Below are 24150 nucleotides of genomic sequence, written 5' to 3'. Positions count from 1 at the left end.
AAATAAAACTGCAAATAACATTAAGCTTTCCATGGAAAAGGTAAGAGTAGAAAAGGGCTAAAATAAACCAGCAGGGCAAATAGAATACCTTAGTCAAACACTGAAGGAAAAATGTAAATCCTAGAAAGAATATGAGCTTATTATTAATTACGTATTTGTTTCATTCTCCCCTGTTGTACAGGTCAAACCAACTCAGTGTAACAGCACAGTGGCATCCAGCCACTCCTTTGTGCAAGAGCTTCCATTGTTGCTCATACTGGTGGGAATAAACAGGTATGAGAAATGGGGAAGGAGAGATTTCAAATAATAAATAATGGCCGTGGCAAATAAAAATGTGTACCACTGAGGAGGTAGTTCAGTGCAGCACCTGATTTGCTTTTCACTTGGACAAAAAATTGTAAGGAGTCACTAGGATCAACTGCCAAGAAACCATTTACAAGACCTAAAAGCTGTGTTTTTCATCCATGTGAATCCATGCAGTCCCATAAACTTTTGTGAGGTTTTAACAATATATATATATCCAACAGCATTTGCGAACATAGCTCTGTGCATTGCCTGTTCAGGCGCCAAAAATCATCGCTTTAACTATCTGTTACATAAAGTCTCCTTTTCAGTGGTGCTTCTTTCTGTAGGAAATGATGGATGTATATAATCATTTATGTATATCAGAGGGCTATATGCATCAAAGGGGATGAGAAATTGTTGATTGAGTGTTTTGTCATTAAGAATTTCTAAGCCCAAATGGGGATTATTATGAGCCTAGACTATGGAATGCTTTCTCAGAGAAAAGGCATCACAACTTTGTGCAATAGCAGACATTAAGACACAACAGGCACAGCACAATGACCTAATTGGTCTTTTCTACCTGCTGTGGTTTCAATCTCTTAGCAAATACTTTGATGCTGCTGGGACCAAAACAAATCACGCTTTTGATTTTAAGAACATAAAACTATCTTTCCATGAATGCAAGCACAAAGATAAAGAGTACAAATATAGCAAGATAAACTTTTAGTTGGGCACAGATACTCTTTCTTGTACATTCACAGCCTGCAACCTGGTAAAACCACAGGGGCCAGAAGAGGCAAAGCCATTCCTATGAGCGTTGTACCTCACTCTCCCCAAATCTGGTGAATACGGAAGGATGTTTGCACTAGGACCCACTGGTAACTCTGTAGTCAGAGCCATTGATTTCTCAGACATTGGATCTGAAGCACAATTAGAGAGCTCAGAAAGAGATCTTGCATCACAGACACCTTGTTTAGGATGGCTGGACAGAGTTCAAATCCATTCTTGTGCATAGGCCCTCATCAATGACTCTACATCACAGTATTTGAGGTTGGTGTTTCATATACAGTATATAAATGTCAAGCGTCTTAGGAAATCTACTTATGCTAAGTGAATCACACCTGCAGCACTTCAATTTTAATCCAATTCTTTTTTGAGTGAAACTTTTCCTAATTTAAGAAAGCTGGATTTCGTAAGGAGTGCTCTTTGTAAACCCTCGAAGAGTATATAGGGTTTGAATATTCCAAACATCAAAAGCTGTTCAGAAGAGAGTTTGATCTGAAATAATGTCCAGCAGAGACCTAAAAGTAGCACATCATTTCTTTATGCTCTGAAAAAGCAGAAGATTAAAAAGCAAGCACAACAGGCCACTAGAGGAGCAGTTACGTATCGTAAGGACACACAAAGGAGTCTACAAAATAGGAATGAAAAGTGATAGCAGCAACACTTGAACATTTAAGTTGTTCATACCATAATCAGCTGTTTTTCAAGGCAGCCAACCTTTTAAGATGCACATAGTGACAAAATTGAAATAGAGACAAAGAATCAAGGACATCCCTAGACACAAAAACCCATGCACATACTTAGAAAAAAAAAAGCAGTTCAAGGACAGACAGCAAAACACAGGCCCCTGCAGAGTAGAGAGCAGACTGTCTGGGATGCCAGGTGTCTGACTGTGAGACTATGGATTTGATTAGTTATGAGGAATTTATGGCACCAGTGCTGCTCCCTTGGGTTGCTCAACTAGGAATACGCCCAACAGAGACCCATGGCAGCATGAATATGTGGGTGACCAAGCTTCTCACACTTCATGACATTGGAGAGTAATAATATTCTAAATAAGTGCATTTTCATGAATGCTTGCATGCATGTGGGTGAGCATTACATGGCTGAATGACTGAGGAGGGGATAAAGTAACAAACTCATTATGTATATGTCTGTCCTGGTGCATAAATGTGAGCTGAGTGCATACAGATTGGTACATTCATCTATTTGAGAAGAGGTATTAGAGGCCTCCAAGGTTTCAGCCTTCACAGACAGGGAGTGGATTTGTCTGCCATAAGGCAAGGCTGGAATAGCTGAACAGTAGCAAATGAAGGGATTTAAGACCTGCGTAGTTACAAAGGACATTAAAAGTCCAAGTCGTCGTTGTTCAGGTTGGCCTTAGGAATCATACCTGGACAGATCGTTTGGGGACATCTCAAAGCAGGCAGCTGCAAGACAGCATGACACGTGCACAGTTCGTAGGTTATCCTCCAATCTTGCAGTCACGACAGGATTTCCTTTGCCAGCATCGATGGGGGAAGTGAGGGTTAACCCTTGGACACAGCTACAGCAGGCAAACCTTTCCAAACCAGTTTATCCCAACTCCAGTATCTACACAATGCTCAATGCCCGTGAGATGCAAATATCTGGTTTATGATTAACTGTGTTAAAATTCCATGGAACTGCAAGTACTTTTATTTGTTTGTATAATGAAATTAAAACAGCGCACCCTTTCCTTACTAAACTTCAACTTTGCTAGCAGTTAAAAAGAAATATGAAACTTTCAGTAGATATACGTGCTATATCCTGGTATGCCCCGAGTTCAGCCTTTGTCCTTAGAGTTCTGCTGCATTAATCTTTGAAATGGGCTGTCCATGTCTGAAAGCTATAGTATAACCCAGACACCTTTCACTCTATGACTATCTCACTTTTCTAATGCTTAGATCTGGCAAATCATTTTGACATATAGCATGATCTCAGCTGAAAGTACACGTACATTCTTTTTGCCTGAAGAAAGGCCCATTTTATTCAGGTATGTAGCTGTTTGGCCAGCAAGCACTGAAGAGCTGCATTGCCTTTTACCAACGAGGCTGATGGATCCCAGAAAATGACCATGTGAACAGAGTCACAGGTAGTGCAGTGAGGCACACTGGCATGAAGCTGGTACTTCATCATCCCTGTACAGGGTTACTGCATTACACTGCATTACTCAGAATTAATTACTTGATTTATTTAAAAAGAAAAACCTTCTCCCAGGTTTCTCCCATGCCCTTTCTGAAATGGCTTTTAGCAGCTGGCATGGTGCATCTGTGGGAGGAAAGAATGAGAAAAATTGGAGTGACTTTAGTAGGACTCATTCTCATTCTGTGGCTTGCAAACTAGACTCAGTGACCCACAGCAACACTGCCCTGAATTTCAAAGGAGTGAGTCCCTCCTTGAGCTGCTCCCTTTTCTTCTAGTAAGCTAGCAAAAGCCTTGGAGCTGGAGTTGTGTTCTTCAGGAATCTCCACCACTGGTCTCATGCCCCGTAGCCAATCCTTCTACTGACACACAGTTTCAACAGGAAAACTCTACAAGTCTATTTTGCACAAAAATAATTCTATGTAAGTGCGAGGACACATTAACAGGCAGATGGAATCACACTAGTAGTGGGAACAGATCCTCCAAAAAGAGTGAACTGGTTGATTTAGCAGGCAGGTGGCCTCACCACACATTTACACATGTACACATCACAGAAATGCCTCAAGAACATACCTGAGAGAAACACTTATGAAGCAGCCCTATCCAGAAGAAAAAATTGACCTGGTCTTTATGGGGATTCCTGATGAGGAGATTACACAGTTGCAACTAAAATGATCTGGCTGTTCATTAGTACCAACTACATCACTTAGCTATTGGTCTTGATCTATTCAGAATGGTCATTGGCACAATGTGCTTACTTCTGAACACTTGTGAATGTGGACGAAAAGTGCACAACAAGCATGTTCTTGGATCATAACAGCTAGCATGGGAAATTTTGTTAACATGCTCCAAATTTACAAAAAGAGGAAAAAGAGCAAAGATGAGGAGAGAGGAGTGAAAAATGGGAAAATACTGGATTTTTCAACTTACAGAGTGTATAAGAAGTGGTCATTTTCTGCATTTCTTTTCTACCACTGTACACTTGGATGTATTTCATACAATAATTCAAGCTGGAATGGACCCGAGGAAGTCCTGCATCCAACCTCCTGCTGAAAACAGCGTTGGCTAAGAGATCAGACCACACTGATACAGGTTCTAGGGTTCTGTTTAACCATCTAAATCAGTTCCTCGATCAATCAGGTGTTTTTCATGAATTGAAACCACTATGTAGACACCACTGTAGTGTCAAGCATTCATAAAGGTACTTCTTGTACCACTTCTTTGTGAGAGTATTCAGTCATTTATTATAATCTGGAAATAAGTTTATTCCAGTCATTTAACTCAGTTTTGCCCTGTTCACGTTCATCCAAGTGCTCCAGATGTAATCTGTCATATTCCTTTTGCAACACTACTTGGAGTTACTTTCATCTTCAAACTATATATCACATCCATACCCACATCTCTAATAATGTGAAACTGAGGCATCTTGAAATCCAGTGCCTTTAAGGGTGCAAGTTCAAAGAAAGCAGCAAGCTATTCCTGTGCAATTGTGAATAGGAAAAAATAACAGAAGTGCATCCTGCTGAAAACAACAGTTAATGAACTGCTAAATATCACCTTTACCATTTTTTTTTTTTTTTCCATAAAACAGATTTGCATAGAACAAGCTCTGTTCCCAGCATCAGCACTCATCACTGAAAGATGCAAAGAAAAAGAAGCAGTACCGGAACTTTCAGGCACCTCAGCAGTATTGCTGTCCCAAGCATTCATCATCTTAAGACAAGAACATGACCATATGACCATAACGTGAGTTTCTAACAACTGTATTTCCAGAACTATTTTGGAACATAATTCTTCAAGAAATGTATTTTGTTTACAAAAATAAAAGCTGTGGGATGTATGCCTTAGTGTCCTAACATAACATTTTTGGTCTGCAAGTTCCAGGTCAGGAATTTAATTCTCCTAGTCGATATTGAATTATTATTATTACAAACAGAATGAAAAAGATGAAGAGAAGGAGGGAGAAAGAGAGGGTAAGAGTCTAGCAGTCATCTGTTAGGCCTCCTTTGATGACAGTCTTATTTTGAGATGCAAGTTAAAAACCACAAAGTACATATAAAACACAATACACTTTAAAAACATAATCCAGAATGGATTTAATTTAGATATGCAAATGAATATAAATATGTATGTATTATATACATACTATTTTGGCTAAAATAATCTAAATAGAAGTGACCATTTGCAGCATTTAGAAATGAACCCAAAGTACACCACATGCTTTTGTTGAGATCCGACAGCCAATAGGAAGCTTCCAACTGATGCAAAGCTTCGCAAAAAGAAATTATTTGCTGTGCGCTTCTGACAGATCTCTAACACCTACGCTGTCAGACCTCAGAGTTCAACTTCATTGCTTTTTCAGATGTCCTCTTAACACGGAATCTTATCTTATTCACACATGGGTTTCATGTCCTGATAGCATGGCAGCAGAGGAAGAACACTGTGCATACTACTCTCGCGATACACAGGTCAGCTCTGTGATTGGCTGAACCCTTGAGATCTGCCCTTTCCTATTTAAAATCAGCTCCTGCTAACTTCAGCGGCGTCTCTGCAAATAGCAACATCACTTCATATTTTCAAATTGTTTCAACTGAAATTTTTATAAAGCAGATGAGTTCCTTGGACAGAGCCGTGCGAATAACAAATCTCTTACAAGGACGGACAATAAATCATGACTCTGGTGACTCACTGCCTGTATAGAGGATGGAAAATGAAAGGGCAAGTCCTTGAATAAGAACTGACTGAGATCTGAGTGAGACCAGTTACTGAGATAATTAGCCGATGGATGCGAGATGAAAGCCGAGGTCTTTTCATTTATACATTAATTAACCAGAAGATCAAAGACCTTGGCTAGGCCTATAACCACGACTGCAACGTTGGCTTGCTATGCAATAATGAACTCATTATTACCTGCTTTCATAAATTACCTGTGGTAGACTATTTTATTTTTAATACTGTACATAAAGCATAAAAACAACTACAATGTTATTTTTGAATATTTTAATTGCTAAGCATGCACTTTTGTGTAATGAGAGCATTCATCCCTTCACCTGATCACTGTTACCAGCTCAGTTCTCCTTTCTGTCAGGAAATTTCCTAACAGGTGACAAGTCTCTCTATTTCATGGAATCAAGGGGAAAGGAGTGACCAGAACACCAATATGGACTTGAAGTGGGATGCAATGGTAAAATAAAAAGTTTAAAAAATCTGATTATCTGTCTCAGAGCAAGGAAAACAGATCAGTGTGCTACAATTTCACAGGACCAAGAAAAGTAAATATTCTGATACTTCATGCTGTCATTTTATGCCAGTATACTTCTGCCGTCATATCAGGGAAAAGTATGCATGGACCCATGATTGCAGAGCTGATTTTAGCTTGCATGATTGTATGTGGTTGATCTTAGGGAAAATTTCTCTTCCCTACAGTCCTTCTGAAAGAGCATAGGTGGGTCGTACGACAGTCGTGTTTCAGGTCCAGACCTATAAAACACTGTCATTTCTGAGACTCTACAAATGTCTACAGTCTATATTTGAGAAAAGCTTATAAACACGCATCCAATAGAAAGTTTCAGATAAAATCCCAGTGAGTTGAGAAGGAAGTTGTGAATCAACAGTAAGACACGATGTGAAGAAAAGCTTTGTTGCAAACGGGTGAGTTGTGATGTGGGCATGTTAGTATATGCCCTCTTTTAAAGGGCATAGAAAAGAAAGGTATTTTATCTGTAGGCAGAGTTTCTGATGCAAAGAAGATATAATCACATTTATTTATGATCTGCTCAGAAGACCTCACACTGCTGGTGAGAAGTGTAAGTAGAAGAGATCGAGCCATCTGTTGCTACAGCAACATAAAGCAATTACTCATTGCTCTGGGACACAGGGTAAACCTGACATCGATTTTTGTTCTCTCCTCAATTCTTTACTTAATAATTTACCTTCAAGAGGGGGACATACTGATTCACAGCTCAGATGGAAATAAGGGTTGGTGAGGTCCCCACATTGAACCATTTATAAGTAAACTCTTTACACTTGGACATTACCCACAAGCTAACATTTTTCCCAGTGCTTCATTATTTTGAACTGGTCTGCAAACTTTAGTCAACCCCCACATTTCTCACCAAGCATTCACCAAAGCTTTTGTTTCCAGCACAACTATTCATAATGCCTTATTCATCCTGTGACCTCAGTAACATGTTATGGTTGTTTTTCTCCGTAACTGGATGACTTGAAAACCCACAAAGATCCCTCAAGATGGCTGTAGGAACACTTCCACTGAAAGTACTTGAGCGTGTCAGAGCTTGTCATTGAAGAGGTGCAGCTGGATGGATGTTTATGGCTTGTCCCTATTTCACAAACACTATAGTAAACAAAATGTCAAGCCAAACACAAAGACTAGCAAGTACAATCCAGGGGTGTTATTAAAAAATACATTCCCAAAGCCCTTTGAATCACTCTTCCAGGTTCCCTTGAGAAAGGCACAGAGAGAAACTCATCACTCTTTCACTAATATTCAGGACTTGTACAGTACAGTTTTGTCGGCTCTTCTTATGCCCTAGAGAGAAAAAGGGATGTGGCCAAAAGACCTTCAGCTAGAAGCATTTCCCCAGGAAACACTCACAGCCTCCGAGAAAGGTGCATCATCCACAGCAGTCTCAGCGGGTGCTGAGGGGTAGTGTCACTGCCAGCACCAACTCCTCCTCTGCCCTTGAAAACCTTTCCTTGGGAATTCAGCAGTGGACGAAACCTTGCATTATTTTGGGGAATTAAACTGTGCGTTTACTATGGTGTTCAGGGTGGAGAAAAGGGAGGAAACAAAGCGAAGGGGAAGGGAACGGGGGGGAGGGAAGATTCCTCTAATACCCAGGATCCAGATCTGAATGCAGAGGGCATGTGCCAACAACTTCAAGACCAGCAGACAGCAATACCCCAGTGACCAATACTGCTCTGATCAGAACTGTGCTGGGAGCAGTGCCCATCTAAGCCATGCAACTGGCGGCTGTCTGGAAGCTTTGTTCTTGTTTTGTCACTTTGGCTCTGATAAAGTGAGTCACAGCAGTCCCTGGGTAACCTTTGGGAGGCAGTTTGCTCCTTGCTCCAAGGGCCCTGCCTCACCTCACCTGAGCTCTAGCTTTCATAGCTGAGATAGAAGTAAGACATCAGATCAACCTGCCACTCCCTTTGCCACTGCAAAGCTACCTTCACTGTATGAAGTGAGCAGTAACTTTTGGCCCATTAACTATCACTGGGCTATTGCTGAAACTCAGAAGTCCAAAACAAGTGCAGAAGGCCTAGCCAGGTGGCTACCCCTCCCCTGCCCCAGTTAGCTAGTGCAGGGAGGAGGCAGGTTCTCTGTATCCCTCCCAAAACTTAATGCTATCTTTGCTTTTAGCTGACCACGCCTGAGATCAATAACAAGAAAGCTGTTCCTTTCTTAGGTCTCAAAAGAAACTGTCACAGCAGCTTGCTGTCATTTTGCGTGCTAGCCTATCTGGATCCGCCTGCAGTTGTGTAAGGAAAGCAGAGAATCACAGAATCATAAGGATTTGGAAGGGACCACTGGAGACCAAGTCCAACTCCCAACTAAAGCAGGTTCCCTACAGTAGGTCACAGAGGAAAGTGTCCAGACGGGTTTTGAATATCTCCAGGGAAGGAGACACCACAGCCTTTCAGGGCAGCCTGTTCCAGTGCTCTGCCAGCCTCACAGTAAAAAAGTTTCTCACATTCAGATGGAACTTTCTGTGTTCTAGTTTGTGCCTATTACCTTAGGCTTGTCACCAGGCAGCACAGTTTCAAACAGTTAGCCTCTCTTGACAAGATAAAAAGAATTCTTTGCTGAATTAATTCTCCTGCACTCATAATTTATTAGCAATTTGCATTTCTGCATCATGAGTAAGCATTTCCCACAGCCCCACTGTCTCAGCCTCATCAGAATTCTGTTTCCAAATCAATTTTCACACTCCAGAGTATTATTGGGTCACCTCCCAGAAATCATTCCCAGTGTGGGTTGAGCCAAGCAGCTCTGAATAGGAGAGAATGAAGCAATTTAGCCACAAGTACTCTGAAGTCTTTCCTCTTAGCTAGTGGATCAAATGAGTGCTTAAATCCTTCCAATAATTTTCCTTCATTTATAAAGGCATGCTATTTGCAAGGTAGCTGGAGAGAAGCTAACGAGAAGTCCATTCCAACAGCTTAGTTCTAATAGAAAGACAAACTTTTAGAGGTAGGAGAATACCAAACTTGTCTTTTCAATCCATTCTAACAGGCTGATCTTGAACCACTGAAATTTCTGTCATTAATCCCTTAAGAATCCTTGGTACAAAGATGCAGTGGCTCTACCGGTATAGTAAGAGCTATGGGAATATATTTATTTTTCTTTCTTTTTTTCCCAAAGAATGGATTTGTAATTAAAATTATAGCACGCAGGCATTTAAATAGTAGTATCTGAAAACATAACAAGAATTGATACATCTCTAAAGCTTCACAGGATATTAAGAACAGGTTAGCTTTCAAGATCCATGCAACTGTCTGCCATTCCTGCACACAGACAATCTGTGAAGGAACTGCTTATAAAACTCAACAGCTTTTCAAGGAAGAAAATACACAAAAAAAAAGCCCCGTAACTAAATTATGTTTCCACAGTGTTGTATAAATTATAAAAATGAGAGAAGATAGGATTTGGTTATGTATCTTACACTTGTTATAGTCGTTTAGTCTCATGTTTTTCTTTCCCCTTTTGAATTTTAGTGTTGTTACAGAATGCCAAACCAGCACTGTAAAGGTGCAGTCTAAATCCCAGGCATACCTATTGAACATTGCCACTGACTCACTGTATGCCTTGGGCAAGTGCCTGTTTTGCTTCATGAAGAGGTGAACAGAGGAATGACAATTTTCAGCCTCACGAAGTACTTTAAGAACTTCCAACAAAAAAGCCTAACTCTACAGCTACAATCTCTTACCTGCTTCCCTCCCAGCTTGGTCGTGCTAGCAAAGCAAAGCACGTGAGTCCTTTAGGAAAGAGACTCTCCCTACCCACCATCTATTTAAATAAAATGTTTGAACCCACACCCATCTCCTCCTGACACTGGGTTAATCATTGAGCCACTTAGCAGGTGCATCTCCTTAACACCCCCAATAATACACTTTTGCAGGTGGCTGGAGGTAGGCTGAAGTCTGATAGCAGTTAAATACATACATGGAGAGGGAGAAAGAGATAGAGGAAAAACTTCAGAGGAAAATATATTCTTTATTATTTCATGAGTTTTCTTAACATGAACTTGATGAAGAAGGAAGAGGCTGAGGGCTATGGAGAGCAGTAGGTGGGCTGTGGCTGGCTCTGTGGCCCCACTATGTTCTGGTGCCCTTGAGGCTTGTCAGGTGCCAGGGTCAGTCAGTTTCCTTGCAGATCTGACACTTTACTGCTCAGAGCAGTGTGACTCCATACATCTAATTGTGAGAGTGTGTCATGCGATGCCGTTAACTTTTTATAGTTTTTATAGCTTTTTAGGGAGATAGCAGTATCTTTACAACTTCCTTCGCTGGCTGTTTTCCTGGCACTAGATGGAAACAGGAGCTGCCAGAGCTCCGTCAGCTGCTCTGGGAAGCACAGGGCCAAGGCTATGGGCAGCATAATGTCAGTGCTTCATCTCAGCAGATGGTGGAGCAGCCAGTGCCCACAGCACTGCTAAGACCAAGGCAGCAAGTGCTTTGGAGATCACAGGAAGGCAGACAATGTAAAATCAGATGGGTTTCCTGTGTGACTCAGCCTTTGTTTTTAATTTAGTATGTCATCCACTTGTTTACAGCGATCTAGACCTAGTCTGGAGAAACCAATAAGTGATTTCCAAAGAGCTAACGCATTCCATCACAGGTCACAATCCCATGCTTGATTCATACATCGTGACCTCTAACAGTCGTGCAGGTGTGTGGAAACACACCTCATTTCTCAGTTAGCTTGTCTCAGGCAGTGCTGTAAAGGTGAACACATACAGCAGTAAGAAAGGATTGGGAGGTATTGACGCAACGTGATCAAACTTGGTTGCAATATTGCAGTTTCGCAATGAAGAATAAGGTTTTGAAGAAATTCCAGCCTCCAAATTTCCTGTAAGGCAGTCATGCACAGCTGCAGGTCGAACAGCAAAAGCAGAGCTAAAGGCAGTCACTAGCACAGTACATCCAGAGAGACAGCAGTGCGAGAGAGACCGGCAACCCGCCGAGGTATTAATTGATGGAGGTTGAACGAAAATAACCTCAGGACAAGGGGAAGAGCACCACCTGGTGGAGAAAGAGCCCAAACTGAAAGCACTGGTTCTGATTTTTACAATCACTTAATTGCAAAGGATGAGGGAATACTATTGTTTCCGACTCCACTTTGCACTCCCAAGTTATTCTTTACAGAGTCGTATCTGTCTCACTTGGCATACACTGTCCGTGCAACCCATCACATAATGATCATGCTGATAAAAATGAGTCTGGGAAGCTCAGAACAAGGACAGTTTAAATTCCCAGTCAGAATAGGGTACATATCTTGCATGCCTCAAAAATAAATAGTTTTACTTTAATTTTAAGAAGTCCAAATTACCTGGACTCAACCTGTTGCTGGTCTGTACCAGCCAGTACACATGCACTGCTTCTTCTCAGAAATGCATCCCTGAGACTGCCTTCATTAGGCTTTTAGCAGTCCAACCTTCCCTAATCAGAGAATTCCTGTCTTCATTTGTTAAAGCAATGAATTTCTAGAAAAGGGGAAGACAGGAGTGTCTTTATAAGGAACAAGACCAAGAGATTCATGCCTGACCATATCCATGGAACCTGTGGTGTTCTTAGAACAGCTATTTTCACCTCAGATTTATTTAAAGTTAGCTGATAGCTTCAAAATAGGAGAGATACACATGCATTTTTCACGTGCACATGCATATTTCTTAGGAAACAAGGCTGTTAAGAAACATCAAATGCACATTAATCCGTATGATCACTTCTCCATGAATGGATCTCAGTCCAGCATTTGCAGAGTGCTTTTGCAACAACGTAACAGCAGAAATGGGGCAAGCATCTGAGCCTGTGCGTTACGGAGTTAATTCTTAATTCTAATGAATTAAGCACAGCATTCAGTAGAATGAACCTTATGAATTACAGATCAGGTCCAGGGTCGATTCCAATAACTCTGTAATTTGGAATTGAGAAATTTTGTAATTTAAGAAAACAATACTGGATCAACAGGGATCATTTAATGTTTCTGTAGTAGGCAAGTTCCAGGGGACACCTGGAAAGAAATTCTAAAATCTGCAGCTGTGGGAATTACACTGGAAGTAGTCTGTGCTGAGCCTTTTTTTTCCCCTCTAAAATGGGGTTACAGGTTCTTCTCCTCCATCTGATCTGAACAGTACCTCACTGCCTTTCACTAAGGGAGCATATAAGAAATCAGTCACAGAATCACGTAAGTTAGAGGGAAATCATTTAAGTTTGTGTAAAGTCATTTCTTCCATGCAATTTTATTTTTGCTCGCCTTGCTAATGAAATAAGATACAAGATTCAAGAGAGTCCAGGAAATAGCTATGGATCTTGTAGCCCTTGCAAACCAATTGGAAAGGGAGGATTAATACTCTTTTGGGAATAATCAGATGTCACTTCAAAAATGTATGGGCAAATGCTATCTCCCAATATAGCTTGTGATGTTTGTCTGTGATGAGATGACTGCTGCTGCTATCCACTGTTGAAAGTGATAATAAATGTTAAGGATATCCAACACTGGACATACAGTAGCACATCTTCGTGCAAATACAGTCACCAAAATTGCATTGACAGCTGAAATAAGTAGGTGTTTGGCTGAGCTATCTCACTGCCTTGCCTTTACTGTTTACCACGCTGGGAACCACTTACACAATAGCACAATTGCACAAGGAAACAAATGTGTACACACAGTTCAGACAACAGATAACCTGCATTCTTTCAAAGTCTGCCTTGCAGTCCATTGTAGAGATGTTTCTTTTGCATTTCTCTATTCCTTCACTACTGAATCAAAATCCCTGCTTTTTTTTTTTTTTTTTGAACATGCAAATCACTTCATTAGATGGAATAGTCCCATAACTTCAGTGCTATCTAGGACAGTCTTTTGCCCCCAGAGGTGTTTGAGAGACACGTAGGTGTAGTACTGACTGACATGGTTTAGTGGTACAGAAGTGATAAGTTGATTGCTGGACTAGATTATCTTAGTTTTCTTTTCCAACCTTAATGATTCTGTGATTGCTTGCTTTAACAAACACATGCCCATCTCAGTATTGTCACATTGCTTTGAGCTTCACATGCTTGGAACCAAGAAGTTCCTTCCAGTCTGCTTTGATCAAGATTGCCATTTCCAGTAATATGTATTCAGTGTAGTCAGTGTCTTTTCAAAAATATTGCAATTTTTTGTTTTTTTTACAAAAGGGAAATTCCTGGTGAAAAAATGCTGCCCTGGCAGATTCCTCACCAGCACCGCATGCAAGCGCTTATCAGAAAATGCAATGCCTACTATCTAAAAAAAAGATCGCCTAACCTCTGCCTAGGATCTTGGATCTTGCTTCTTAAAGAGGAGCCATAAAGAGGAGGTTAGCCCGTAAGTCACATTCCTCACTGACAGCACCTGCCTGCTTGGGAAGGCAGCGTACGCCTGTCCACGTAGCCTCCACTTCGTCCATCGAACAGCAACAGCAAATTCCACAGAGAAATTTCCAGCATGAGTCACGAACTCAGGCCTGGACCATCTCCTAAAGGAAGCACAGACTCTCAGGGGCTGTTTTATCAATCCAGCCTGCTCTTTGTTTCAGCCTATTCCCCAGGTCTGCCTACACACCAACCTAATGTGGACCAATTGTTTCCCTTGACAAGACAACATGAATGTAAAAGTAGTTCAGTATAAAAGCTGTGCCTGATATATGTTAGGGAAATAAATCACCCCATACCACTTGCCTAGAGATCAGGGTTCCAACAAGAGGACTGGAGCCTGCTCAGCTGATGAAAGATTCTCTGATACACATGGCACAAGAGAGGAAGCAACCTTTACTCAGCATTAGAAAGACTGAGAGGTACATTTAATGGATGCATCCTGCTCCCTCACACACTACTGAGAGTTCCAGACATTCCTATGTCCTTCAGTACCTCCTGCATTTTGGTTTGTATTTATGAAATTCGACTTTAAACAACTTCTTCCTCCCCACTCTGCTATCACACAAAAAGGTTTCATAACTTAAAGATCAACTCTGTCCTGGTTTAAAACTACAAAGACTGTGAGATTTGTATGTAACCATCTTATGGTCTAGAAACTACTTCCTAGCAAGCATGCTTTATTGAAAATTTTCTACTTGAGCTAAGTTTAAGGTTTCTCAGTGACTGTAATTCCTTCCTCAATCGTGCTTTCAGTCTTGTTTGTGGGTTTTGTTGTTTTTTGGTTGTTTTCCTACTGAGCTAACAAGAGGGATGGTTGCAAAATGATCGTGTGTCCTATATATGGTTACTGATGCTATTTGTAGGTAATTGATACAGATGCATAACAAATTTCAGAACTCAATGCAAATATATATAAATCCTGAGTGGAAACTCAGTGGCAATGTGAAAAACATACAGCAGTGCCTGGAGCTCTAGAATACTTCAGAGGACCTTGAGTGAGCATGAAGCAGCTCTGTCATTGAAGAGCCTCCTCCATCTTTCATTCTTGTTTTGTAAGTGAATCTAAATAGGATTTGTTTAACCCATGCAAGCAAACTGTACTATCCAAACATGGTTTATGCTGAGGTTTCTCAGCATTCATCTTTAAGTATCATCACAGATGGGTTGCTACTGTATCCCTTCTGGAATAATATTGCAATGAGAGATGAAACACTTAGATGCTACTTATCTTCCTGTAATTAGCCATGCATCTATCTTAAAAATTTCAGTTTTTCTTGAAATCACGCTCTAAAATTTACTTCATTGGATGCCTTGGTGAGGAAGGACTGCTATCAGCTTAAGTGCTGAAGACTTCTTCCAGGCAAACCAGATGAATAAAGGGACTGTTCCTCTTTGAAAACTGAAATGACCACTAATAATCCACGCAGTGCTTGAGATTGCTCCTGAAGAGAATATTCACAGTTTTATACATGAAAAAGAAATAGCACAAAAAATTACATGAAATACTGATTAAACAATGAAACAAGAAGATAGAATGGTCCTTGTGGCTATAAAGCTTCCATTACTGGTCACAGGAAAAGTACTGCCTGATAATAAGTGCATCCTCATCCCAAAAGCTGAGTCTAATCTACAGGACCACTAATGATGTTCTTTGGCTCATTCAAGAGCATGCCTAAGCTGAAGTTTTGAAAATATCACCACGATCTTCAAAAGCAAAGGTCAACATAGACACCACAGTTTCTATGCAAATGCACACACAGGAGATCATTTCCCCTTCACTCCCTGCATCTGCCCTCCCCTGGCACCTCACCTGCAGCTCTTCCATCACAGAAGTGTATAGAAACACACTGCAAACAAACATTCTCAAAGTGTGACAACTGATTACTATCTGAATCAGCTTTGGTACAGCCTGAGCATGTTAAGACCCGAAAATATTTCAGTGTCATAAATGGAACTGGATATGAAGTAAGGATGTGCCTTTTAAAGTTCTTTGCTAAAAGTTGGTTTGAGAGAGACCTGTAAGTCAACTGAATGGTAAAATATTCGGAGTAGTCACAGGAGGTGAATACCATGTTGTGATCCTAGCTGGGGCCCATACATACTGAAAAATATAGCAATGATTACAGAAACTAAGATGAGATTCACTAGCTCACAGTTCAGCTTCCTGGCTGACTTAAGACTGTCATTTACCTATCCAGAAAAGTGGAAGTGAATCACTCAAGTGTGTGAAGTCAATGTGCATATGCTAAAGCACGTTAAACTTCTAATTCAGTGCTCTCATGTATCCCTAAATCACTATAGCTTAATCCTGAAGAGTCAGCAAAAAAGTGTTTAACTTCCCTTCTCGAAAGAACCACGTGTCTTACTCTGCCTTTCAGTTCATCCGCCACCATACTTTTTGCAGCAGTGTGGTCACATAGTTGCATTCTGATCCTTTCAGATCGGTTAAACAAGACCAGATCAAACCTGGTGACTAATTGGACTTGAGAAGGCCAAACATGTGATGGCCATTGGCAAACACAGACCCAGCGCCAGGACAGACCTGCAATTCCCAGGGTTTCCAGACAGGTCTTGCTATCTCTCCTATCACTTTTCTCTCTGCCTCCTTATGTTTGCACATGTATGGTTCCACAGACCTTGATTGCTTTCTTATCCTCCCTCTCTATTCTTTGACCAGAAACAGTTCTCAGGCTCCGTTTTTAAGAACAATGTCCTCATTAGTGAGCAGCACCTCACAGATTGAGCTAATTTGATTTTCTGAATTATTATTTAGTCCTAAAATGGTGTGACTATCAACCTTCACTTCTTATCCTCATCTCCTTTGGAAATCTGTGTGACAGTAAGCATTTGCTATATTTCATAGAGTACCTAGCCAAGTCTCAACAAAATTAATCCCTTAAATTCATTGAAGTTTGAGTACTTTCATGGAGAATAAATGATAGAAAAATAAATTGACCAATTTTAAAGCAACTTAAAGTAGTTTTATAAGAAAAGAATTGTAGAGTATGTTTCTGGTTTGATGCTGCAGGGTAAAAAAAGAAAGAGTAAACCTGCAGAACTTCCAGTTTAGAACACTTTCAAAAAGATAATCTAATGCTTTTCTTGAAGAACAGAAATACGTTACTGAAAAAGAGAGAAAGGTTATTCTTATAAATAATGGATTTGCTTAACATCAAAATTCATTTCCCAGCCTCTAAGCTAAAGCAAAGGCTGGCTTCACAGCTGCCTTTGCAAAATCCTAAGCAGCACCACAGTGTTAATCATTCAAGGATGTTTCTCTGGTTGCAGTGGCCAGAAAGCCAGTTTCCCACCTACCCATTGTAAAGTGGAGCATGTAAACTCAGCAAGTTAACATTTCCTCTGATCCACTCCCTGTCATGCACACAAAGCTCTGCAGCATGCCCAATCCTGCAGCTCTTTCTCCAGCATTCACTAACATAACATTTACAGTTTTCCCACTCCATTTCCTTGAGTCCAAATGTAAATATAGACTTGTAATGATGAAAAGACGCCCCAATGTCCCCTCCCCAAATCTCTTCACTGACCATCCAGATAAGGCACGTGGCATTTTGGGAAACATGAAGGGTTAAAGATCATTCTTAGTACACAACAATGTACCATTTATTCACTAATCCTTCAAACTTAATTCCTGAAATGTCAAAAGCATTTCACAAGCTAACAACATTGGCAGCATTAAGCTTTCTGTTCTGCCCAAAGTGCCTGTGAAACAGCAGACAGTTTTCATTTCTTTCTGGAAGCCACCAAGGTAAGTGTTAGTTTCATCTGGCTGCGGCACTGATTGCTTACAAGGTCATTTGAAGGAGAAATTCAGCATGCTGAAGCACTAAGAGAAAGATCAGGTGGTCCTTGCAAATACTGATGGAAACATACTGTACTTCCATACAGAAGGACATACTGCTATTCCTGTTTTCATGATTGAACTGAAACAAGAGTTCAGATGTGCATATTTCTCCAAAGAAATACACGGCAGGACAGGAAGTCAGGCAGAGGTCCTTGTTGCTAGCTGCTTCCTTTAGTCTCTGGGCTCTACTTCCTGCCAATCTTTGCTGTTGCCTATGGGACCTCAGTACCCCACTGATATTCCAGACCATGGTTTGAAAGCATTATTGAAGCAGTGCTCTCTTCTAAGAAACCTGTATGTAAAATTAATGGTATAATAATTTAGAGAAAAGAAACTCCTCCCATGGAAGGAGGCCTACCTCTCTGACCACCACCTAGGAAACCTCATTTGAGCAGAAGCAGCATTACCCAGTTCCCATCCACATTCTCCAAAACATTTCAGTCAAGATTACTGATTCTTTCTGTGTACCAGTGAAGATGATAAACTTAAAGAAACCCAACTTGTTATTTGGTTAGTCCCATCCATTTCATAGAATCATAGAATCACCAAGGTTGGAAAAGACCTTCAAGATCATCCAGTCCAACCGTTCACCTATTCCCAATAGCTCCCACTAAACCATGTCCCTCAACACAACATCCAGCCTTTCCTTGAACACCCCCAGGGTCGGTGACTCCACCACCTCCCTGGGCAAGACATTTACATGTCTCCATGGCAGCATGGCATCTTGGAGGATTCAATCATCCTCACAACCAAATTTTCCAACTAAAGTTGTCATAAGAACATCTTTTTTATGATTCTTGTGCCTCAGGTCACCAACAACCCTTCACAGTTAGATTCGTATCCAGAAAATTTACCCTCCTCTTACCCAGGAAAGAGTTCATTTAGCTGGAACGGTGTACAGCTATTTTGTTTAGAGATGCCCACCTTTGCAAAAATACAAGTGTGCTGCCTTTGCAGGTAGTGACAAAGGCACGCACAGGTGTGTAGCAAGAGGTTACTTTAATGTGCCTTTGAGTTTCAAGGATTAAGAAACAGGCTCAAACGCTTTTTGAAGTTTCATCTTTCATTGAATCCCTTAATCCCTCCAAGCTTGGCACCATTTCTCACTCATTTGTTTATGTTTTAATCTAAAGTTTCTCACTTGAGAACCACATTGACCTTTTGATTAAACCTGAGGCTGTGAGTGATAGTGCAGCTGGGAGTTTTGTTCCAGCACTTCATGCTTCTCATGACTTGCAAAGAGAGCAGGGAGCTTGCACACCAGCACTGCACAAAGCTGATCACATCCATGGCAGATGATTTTGGCTTTGCTGGTTGTGTCACTGGACCTGAATGCTCATGAGCAAAACAGTCATAGAAAACGAAGGATCTGACACTGAAAGATCAATACCTGAGCAATGCTGTTCATTCTTGTGGGTTAATGTGGCAACCCCTACTTTGGATTGCCGTGCTTGGAGGTAACAGCAGCAGGTTAGAGTCTGACCCACAAGAGCTGTCTTAGAGGCTGTATTCCTTGGTTGGCTTCATTGAGGAGTAGTGTGTGAAAGCACAGGGATGAAAAGACTCAACTTTGCTGCTGCTACTTTAATAGGATATTACCTTCAAGATGCATCTTAGAAATGAGAATGACAGTGACCCCTAAAAAGAAGCATTGCCTACAGCAGGACTTTCAGTGGAATTTGTTTTGCAGGAGGTTGTCACAAGGCTAAAGGGGCAGCTGGGTTTCAGCCGCTGCAGCAGCATAATGAACCACTGCAATTATGCAAAGACAGACAGCAGTAAGTGTTTTTTAACCTTATGGCTCATATGATCAACTGATTGCCTGTGGAAAAAAATCCCCTCACAACATTCAGAATTGTGTGGGTGCTTTCTGCAGGGTTTCCCCTCCACAACATATATTTACTGCCTTTTCCCCTGCTTTCTTCTGCCATAGTAGATTCAGGGTAAGAGATGTGACCTGTACAAAATTCTTATGCCATGTTTTGCTTCCTTGTACTTGCCTGTAAAAATTACCCATAATTTAATCATGCAGCACCTTCCATTCAGAAATTTCACAAAGTGATTACCATAAAAATCATACATGATACCCAAAAAGAGAAAAGCTCAGATATCACTAGAAAGATATCCAAAATCCTCATTTCTGATGACTATATCTTCCAGCCAACAAAATGCCAGGCTCCCAGCACAACACTTAGCCTCAGTAGGAATTAAGGAGTCACCCTTCCTCATCCACCATGCTAGAGGCATCCAAATATGCCAGCATCTCTAGAACACAGCCATCCAAGAAGACTTCAGCCAAGCCTGCTGCAGGGCAAACAGCCTTTCAGTCCTGTGGTGCTAGTACTACAGCACTCATTCAGGACACAGGTTGCAGAATCTGACATTCTCCCTCTGCCCAAGGACCCCACATCTCTCATTGCTTATGAGTCAGCTATGCTTTATCCCACTGTTCATTTATTCAGTCTAACTGAGGGGATTTCAAACTTCATGCACTAATTCATTAAGCTGCAATAATACCCTGAGTTGAAGAATAAGGATTGCTTTACAGGCTTCTACTTAGGGCAATGACCTTCAATAAAAGAGACACCTCAAGCTAACAAAGCCACAGATTCTACAAGGTGTGAAGACAGGTATAACTTTTCATATTTACCTAAAGCACAGTTCTCATGAATGAAGGTCTTTTAGGCTCTTGTGAATAAGAAAGGAAAATTGACCCCACCTTAAAAATGATTAAATATATTGTCCAAAGACACAGAGAGATTTGTTAAGAAAAGGAATCTACTGTGTATGTGCACGTCTTCAAAACAATCTTTTCTTCCTACAGCTTTCAGTTAGAGGTGAAAAAAATTCAGGGGGGGGATCAAATGGGGAATATGTATATAACAGCTTCTAGATCAGAATAAATTTGAGATCCTGAGACAAGAGCTCCTTCAGTGCAGACCTCTACGTGAACATTGACCACTTAGACTTCTCAGAGAAACTAACATTTTTTTCTCTCCTTGCAGAAGTTTTATGGGCCCTGTTAACAAGTGGAAGGTATTTTAAAAGGGTGATAATTTTTATAGCACCGATTTGATTGCTACTATCGTTTTCCAACCATTTCTGATCTATGCCATTGTTCCCTAACTTCTCTAGGTTAAATCTGTAGAGGGAATTCCCATCATACTTTAAAGGTCAAAGACACACCGTTGATTTTTCTTCCCTTAAAAAGAAAACAACTGAAAGCTGTATGCATGTGTTGTGATTCTTAATTCTGTGGATATGAGAAAACAGCTCTCGTTCTATCTGGCATTGTTTAGGAAGAATACATCCACGTGATGTTGTTAAATGGAGCAGCTGCCTATTCATGTTATCTAAAAGTGGGAGGTGGTTAAGCAGTTAGAATAAGAACAAGAGCTGAAAAGTAGAAACATTTCATCATCCTGGTAAGCTGGATTACAACCTAAGAGACCAACACCTGTGGAAAGCCCATGTTGCTGCTTCCTTTCTGTCAAGCAATAAAGGCCAACAGGCAGAAGAGAAAGCAATAAGTTCTCCCATAGCATGGTAAATCCCAGCACTTGTACTACAACATATACAAACCCTCTTCTTCACCAAAATGAATCCGGCAAAGAAGACTTTGCTGTGGAGAAGTAAAAGCATTCTCCTGGGCTAGATAAAGAGCCAGGGCCTCCTCCCATGTACAGCTACGAACATAAACACCTATTTCTGGATCCAAACTCAAAAAGCCAGGTGCTGCCCAGTCTCTCCCACCAAAGCTTGGTTTTTCCTCAATGCTTCTTTTGCCTCCAGTTTTGATTCTAATGTTGAATACATTCAATTATGACTTCACAAAAAGAAGTCTCACAAAAGTACAGTATACAAATATTTAACATACAATGATCATCCCAACTAATGCCAAGGAGGCTGTCGGTACTACCACAGCCCTGCAACACTACCATATTTGGCAGAGAAAATCTCTAGAACATGAGGGAATTTCCAGATACACATCCCAGAAGTTTCTACGTATTCCAGGGAAAGTCTGAGAAGCCTTATTCAAGCATGCCGTTAACTGTATCATTACTAGTGGACTCCTCCATCTCTTGTCAGTAATGCTGGTTCTAGGATTAAACAAGAACATAGACAAACTGTATCTCTTCAGGAGACCGCAAAAACTGCTGCAGCTCAACGTATGCTATTGTAATGCTGGAACACAACCAAAAACACAGCATAAAAGCATAGAGGCAAAGTCCTAGGCTGCAGCAGCTGCGGACAGAGAAACAAACGAAAAAACATCCACTCACCCTTGGAAAGCCTCAGGAAGGCAAAGATCTCCAGCAAAACACCCTCACCTTCACTGCCAACCCTTAAATGAGGTCTGGTGGATCCTGGTTCCACCCCTTCCAATCAGTCAGGTACATTGCATACACCTGAGCTCCCCTGGGTTGGCCCTGCCTTCCCACCAGGTGCTCAATCACTGCTTCAAGCCTTGACTGAGCATTTCTGCTACAGCTTTAAAACCCCAAAAAATCTGGCTCCTGCTTCTGGTTGGCGCTGAGAATTGTGGTGCTATTAGCAATGAGGTGGTCTGTGCAAAGTTGGATCATAGTTTGGTTGCAGTGCTGCAAAGGGTAGGCCCATTGAAACACTGTCAGAATTACTGCAGGAAGATGTTGAGGTTTGAAGTATGTTCAGAAATGCAGAAATTCCTCTTGCTGGAAGAAGTCTGGGAGAGTCCCCTGTTCTTGCTGTTAACTGCTCTCTCCCGTGATGGCCATGGAACAAATTCACTGTCATTTTAAGGGTCTGAATAGTACTGTGCTAGCCCAGGTGCCTAAGAAATTCTGTATGCAATCACATCACAGCAGTATCTCGGGCTAGTTAAATGCCTAGACTTCCTGAGCAATGTTGCTTACCCTCACTGCAGGTGTCAGCGTGGGATCTCTGATGACAGCACACAGTGGTGTCACACACTTGAAGAAGCAGTGATGCAAAATTTCTGAATGTATTTGCTGAATGTCACTAAACCTCCAGATGTTTCTTCCTTTTATAGTCCTTCAGAAGTATATAAGGATTTGTGGAGTGATCTCTGTGAAAAAAAAAATAATGGTTAAATTCACATAGTCCATCATTTTGTTAACTAGAATGTAGTTTTCCAATAAATATGTTTCCAGATAGATGTCCCAGAAATTTCTGCATATTCGAGGGAAAGTGGAGTGATTCTTGTCTGGAGGATCTACACATCCAGTCATAAAGATGTGATGCATTTGTTGTGTGGTGCCAGTTGGTTCTGAATAGAGAAAACAGAGTTAATAATCAGTTTTTCTGCTGCTGTAGCTGGAAGAAGAAAGAGATTTGCATGTACTTTAAGTATTATTCCTTGAAAAGAGCCCTCCATGCTGTTCCAAGAAATCTCATCCATTGTGTACATTACCTATAAATGTATACTTAATACTTATCTTTAATTTTAGAGACTGCTTGTGTGGGTTTTTTTGCTAATTTATTCTCTGTTATGCTGTCATATAACCTTAATGCTGCCTCTTTTCTTAAAAGGCTGCTGGAGGCCCTTCCTCTTACCTTGCCCATTTAGTTAGTGTTCTGTAGGAAAAGACACTCAGATTAGTTTTGTATCAGGATGGAAGAGAACATGAAGACATTATGGTCTCAGACATCCTGAGATCTCGCTTTCCCCTGATACCTGGTGCTTCACTGCTCCTTGATGCTTCCGTTGACATTTTGACTGGTGCTCCAAAGGGAAAATCAGCAAAGGGAAATCTCCCTTCTCTACAGGCAGTGCAGAGCTCACTGGGATGGGCTATGCCTGGGAGATGTGTCCCCCAAGATGCACACCATTAGGCCATGTAACACAGGAATGTATTCATGGCAACCTCTGTTACGGCAGGGCATCTAGCTGGCATTGTTTGGTGTTCGTTAATTCACAGTGGAGCAAATGGTGTTATTTGAGTTTCTACTGCTGTAGCTGAAAGAAAAAAAGCCTAGATTAGTATTTGTGGTAAGTGTTATTAACCTGGCTTCACCAGCACACTCTCCAAGCCATATAATACAAGTCAAAGTCTCTTTGCAGTCACTCAGATGATTACAAGAGATAAAAAGTAATAATGGGTCATAAACTGAGGGAATATGAGACAAACACCACTTAATAGACTGTGAACGAAGTTCATTGTAGCCAGTGGAAATCTGAGCTGCATCTGAATCAGAACTGCCTCGCTGTGGAAATCCCTAGTGTCCATTTGCACTTGTCAGCAACGTTTCTCTGATCAGGCTGCAAAGCTGAGTGAGTGGCACTTTTATTAAAAATTGTGAAAGATGATGTCGCGGGCTAATCCAGTAATAACTTCTTCCTGCTACTCTCAGGAGCCCAGTCAATCTTCTTTAAACCTGCAAAGTCTTTGTTCATGTTCTGAGCACTGAGGCTCAAG

At 41.0% G+C, this 24150-nt stretch overlaps 1 protein-coding gene and 1 long non-coding RNA gene across 2 annotated transcripts in view; one reads left to right on the top strand and one right to left on the bottom strand.

The window, feature by feature from the left end:
• EHF (ETS homologous factor) overlaps positions 1-22749 on the bottom strand; it is a 61770-nt gene extending 39021 nt beyond the window's left edge. Inside the window, exon 1 of the mRNA XM_042871777.1 lies at positions 22627-22749. The gene's annotated coding sequence lies outside the window, so the exon portion shown is untranslated. The remainder of the gene's footprint in view (positions 1-22626) is intronic.
• Positions 4947-5861, top strand: LOC122180252. Its single transcript, XR_006178971.1, has 3 exons — positions 4947-4977; positions 5651-5699; positions 5842-5861. It is a non-coding gene; the product is annotated as an uncharacterized LOC122180252 (long non-coding RNA).
• Positions 22750-24150: the final 1401 nt, after the last annotated feature.

This window comes from Lagopus leucura, unplaced genomic scaffold (assembly GCF_019238085.1).
Source record: "Lagopus leucura isolate 7727_CA_CO unplaced genomic scaffold, USGS_WTPT01 Super-Scaffold_1, whole genome shotgun sequence".
NCBI classification, from domain to species: Eukaryota; Metazoa; Chordata; class Aves; order Galliformes; family Phasianidae; genus Lagopus; species Lagopus leucura.
This window is presented reverse-complemented; position numbering and strand designations above follow the sequence as displayed.